Below are 4744 nucleotides of genomic sequence, written 5' to 3'. Positions count from 1 at the left end.
TAACTAAAGTTGATAGTATCCATCGGCACTCCTTAAATTTTTTATTCTTAATTACGAATATAAAGTTGGTCAAAAAATTAAAACTAATTAATTTATATAATTTAATTATCTAAGTAAAATAAAAAGTAGAGAAAATTTCTTGTGAAAAATTATGTATTGTCTTCGAATACAATAGTTTCATTACCTTTTAATAGAAGATTCATACTATAAAATTTATGTACCAAAATATAGAACATTATAATAAATACTATAATTAGATATAAATTATTTTAATATTTATAATTAGTATTGTCATGCCCCAAATCTGATGAGGCGTGGCCAGTGTAGACATGTGATTTTTGACCCTCCCCAAGATTTTTCACATTTTAGCATGTAAATGTTTAGTTTAGGCCTAATATCGCTATTTCAACTAATTTTGACTCTTTTACTTTATTTTATTACAAGAAAATGACAATTACCAAAAAAGGTTTCACTAATGTTTTCTAGTCATTTTTAATCTTGAAAAATACAAAAAACAGTTTTGTTTTAACGGTCAGTCTTATTTTAATAGTTATTTTACTTAAGTAGGATTAATTAATAAATGAGATCGTATTTTTAGTCTTGTTTGCAGGGAAAGAATAAACTTGGGCTCAAATGACCCATTTTTAGGCCTAATTTTCGGATCTAGCTCATAATTTCCAAGCCCATAAATCCTAGGCTCATACCCCTAACTTAAAAAAACCCTGTAAAACAAACAAGAACCCTAAAATATACGCCTAGACCTAACGCCTAATACACAGACGTAGGGAGCCGCTTTTCTTCTGGTTTTGACTAACCTAGAGACAAAAATAAAAGAGGTGATTTTCTCTAACTTTTATGGGGAATCAGCGGATTTTGACAAGATCAAACCCACCCCCCTGATCGATCATCCTCTTCTATAAAGAAGAAGTAGCCATTTTCGATGGTTGCTGCTGAACACCAAACGACCAGACCCCCATGAGCTTCTTCTTCATGAAGCTCTAAGACAAAACCTAGATCTAGAAGACCTATTCACCCCTTCCAGCCATCTCTCTCTTTTTCTATCTCACCCCATCGCCGGCGACGGTTGCTGCTTTCCCGTCCCCGCCTTCTTCCCCCTCTACTATCACTGTTCCGCCGGAGTCGCACCCCCGGAGTCGCACCCTCGATGATTAACGAACAAGATGCTGCAATTTTCTTAGTATAGCAGCATGTTTATCAGTAATGTTGCTAAGGTTTAAAGCTCCAAAACCCAGCAAAAGCAGTCAAAAAAACGTGCCCTCCTCAACCCGAGTCCCAACCTTTTTCCCGTTTCGCGAGAGTTTTCAAGAGGTCCTGCTTGAGGTCTTTTCGTTGAGTTCTAGCGTATGTGTTGGTGATTACAAATAAGTTCTTGAAACTGTTGAGATTTCGGGTAAACTCAGAGGCCGCCGGTGAAGTTCCGTCAACCGTTTCGACTGTGGTCTAGTCTTCCTTCTAAAGTTTGGTTGCTAATTTTGGATTTCCATCTCGTCTGTTGGCTGTTTCGTGTAAGATTTAATTGGAAATTCTTATTAATACATCAGAGAGGATCTTTGTTGCTCGAGGTCCAATTCTAAACTCTTGTTCGTTCTTTAATTTTCAAATTGTATTTTGGTCAGTGTTTATTATAATAGTTGTTTGCCTTTGTGTTTGATCTTGTCTTCTTTGAGGAATTGATGTTGCTCATACTAATGGCTGACCATGTTATTTAATTATGTGTCTAGTAAAGAAATCCATTATCTGAAAGCATCTTGATTTTCATGATCTATTAGTTTAGTTAAAAGCAACAATCGAATCGTGTGAGGGCTAATGGAAATTATTTGAGGTTTGGGATGTTGTTGGGTTACGAGATTTGATAAAAAAAACTTACTTGGAATGTTTAACAGAATTGTATGCTTTTGGGCTTAGAAAATTCTTCAACTCTCATCTTTGTTTGTTTAATTGTCCACCGTAGCTTGCTTTAGGCGCGATTATTAAATAAATCATGGTGACTATGGGTAGGGTTTCCGTGATGTAGTTGTGATTGCTAAAATTCGGGTGTACAATTCATGTGACCCGGTTCCAATTTCCAACAATATTAAATATTCATGTGATCCGGTTCCAATTTCCAACAATGTTAAATAAAGCGATGTCGTGAACCGCGGGTGCATTTCATGCAGCGTGGCTTACGATGTGTTTTAAATAACCTTGATTTTTCCTAAAAATACTAAAAGCGGTTTTAAAGTTAAAAAATGCACATAGGTTTAAAAATATTTTAAAATCAGATAATTAGGCCAATAATAATAGTTGAGCGACCGTGCTGGAACCACGGAACCCGGGAATGCCTAACACCTTCTCCCTGGTTAACAGAATTCCTTACTCGGATTTCTGTGTTCGTGGACCATAATTAGAGTCAAATTTTCCTCGATTCGGGATTCTAAACCGGTGACTTAGAACACCATAAATTATCCCAAGTTGCGACTCTGAATAAATAAATAAATCCCATTTCGATTATCACTTTAATTGGAAAAAACTCTCTATACCCTTTCCGGGATAGTGAAAAGGAGGTGTGACTGCTCTGACGACTCTGCTGAGGACAAGAACCCAAAACTTCTGGTTCAGGGTTCAAGAATTCGAGCTTAGAATAATTGTTATATTTGGCTTTATTTATTACTGGTTTTATTTTCATGTTTGAGCCTAATGTGCTAAATGTCATTTTTACCGCTTTGATATCGTTGAACTATATATAAATTATTACGAATCCCTCCTCTCTCTGAGTCTTCTAAATCATCTGGGAAGGGTGTACTTAGTGTAGCTTCTCTTCTGTTAGAGTCATATCCCAATTTTAGAATGAGGTTCGGACAAGTTGCAAAGCCGGTGAAGCTTCTGTATTCCCGGTACGCTGCCCCTCTCCCCCCAGCTCAAGCTGTCGACTCGGGTAAGCCAGGTCTAGAACAAATAAACCCAGGTTTTTAAACCTTGTATAACATAGCCTCATGCCGGATTCCTAGTAGGAACGTTTGTTTGCATCACATGCATTTGACTTTGGGGACGCAACACAGGGGTTGGGTCCGTTTAGGACAGGTGTACCCAAAAATAAAAGACCATCCTGATGCATCCTAATGTGCTACATGTTGCATTTCTTCAAGGGTAAAAGGGTCATTTGGCGGACCAATGATATTTGAGGGCAAATGAAAAGAGTAAAAAACAGAGGGTGAAGTATGAAAATAAAGCAAGTAGGGCCCAATTATATTTTCTGTCACATTTTTGTTAAGAAAAAAAGAACTTGAAAAAATTCAAAAGAAGATTTTTCACTTTTTCATTATTTTCCGAAAATAAAAGAAAAGGAAAAGAAAATCCAAAAAGATTTTACATATGTTTCATCATTTTTTCAAAACAAAAGACAAAAATATTTTTTCTCTAAATTAGTTGTTATTTTATTTCTCGCTCGTATCCAATTTGCCCGAACTACGCGAACCTGATTCTCGTCTCTCGGGGCGGGATACGTAGGCAACCCACATAAGGTCTGATTTTCCTAATAAATCTCAAGTTCTTGGCTTTGCGGGGTCTTAGCCAAATTCTTGCATTTTAGCCATTTTTAACCACATAGGTTAATTTTAGAAAAATAGTCACAATCATGTCTTGCAGGAAGGGCTATTGTCTCACATAACGTTCTAGGTCTTTAACTTATTTGGTTTTAATTTTCTCATATAGGTGTGGATTTACTTACTGGAGTTTGAGCATGATAGACGCCCTACGACCATCCAGTCAGGATCGATCATTCAGGAGTTTGGTTAAGGAGATTTTTTTTAGTTATTATGTTTTGAGTCTATTGTTTTTTTTATGTCATCTTTTACCTTTTAATTTTGTACAGTAATATCGAGTCTTTTATTATTGTATTTCCTATTTTGCGTTTTATATTTCTGTTAGATGTTTTCGTTATAACACTAACTCTAGAAGTTCAAAAAAAAAAACTTTTGTGGTTTTCTTTAGGAAATTAATATTTAGAACTTAAAATAAAAAATTTCTCTTATACTTCCATTTAGTACATTAAGTCTAAAACTTCAAAAAAAAGAGAATTTTCTTTTAGTACCTTTTAAAAAGTTTTCTTTAAGGTATTAATTCCAAAAATCCAAAAAAAATTTCTTTTGGGGTGCTTCTTTGGGAAATTAATGAAAAATGAAAAAAACAACTTCTTCTTATTTTCATTAGAACTTTAGGATATTGTAAATAGAAGAAAAAAAATACTTTATATTTGGTTTATCTTCAGTGTTTCTCCCTTAGACAATCAAACTGAAATCCAAAAATATTTTTTATCTTTTTCATTTCTTGGTTCGAAATCTTTTTTTAAGGATAACAAACGAAAATTTAAATATTTTTCTTTGGTTTATTCTTTAGATTTCTTCCTAAAAAAAGGAATCAAAAAATATTTTTCTCTTATAATGTTTTTTTTTCCTTAATAATTTCTCATAGAGTATTTATTTCAAAAAAGAAAAAGGTGAAAAAATATAGGCTCGTTAAGCTTGAGTTTAGAATAGGTTATAGAACATTAAGTCTAGAAAATTCAAAAAAAAGGGGGGTTGCTTCTTTTATTTCTCTTTTCTCATCAGAGTAGTTATTAAGGTAAAAAAGTAAAGAAAAAAAAGAGAACGTTAATTTTTTTACTTTATTCTCAATCTTTCCGAACTACGCAAAAATCTGATTCATGCGGCATCATGATACGCAGGCAACCTACATAGAGTTCGAT

General features: G+C 34.1%; 1 long non-coding RNA gene across 1 annotated transcript; it reads left to right on the top strand.

The window, feature by feature from the left end:
* The first annotated feature begins 1275 nt into the window (after positions 1–1275).
* On the top strand, positions 1276–3896 carry LOC107798966 (uncharacterized). The gene is made up of 2 exons (XR_001651036.2): positions 1276–1583; positions 3712–3896. It is a non-coding gene; the product is annotated as an uncharacterized LOC107798966 (long non-coding RNA).
* Positions 3897–4744: the final 848 nt, after the last annotated feature.

This window comes from Nicotiana tabacum, chromosome 18 (assembly GCF_000715075.1).
Source record: "Nicotiana tabacum cultivar K326 chromosome 18, ASM71507v2, whole genome shotgun sequence".
Taxonomy (NCBI): Eukaryota; Viridiplantae; Streptophyta; class Magnoliopsida; order Solanales; family Solanaceae; genus Nicotiana; species Nicotiana tabacum.
Note: the sequence above shows the minus strand (reverse complement) of the source record. Positions and strands in the feature narration are given on the sequence as shown.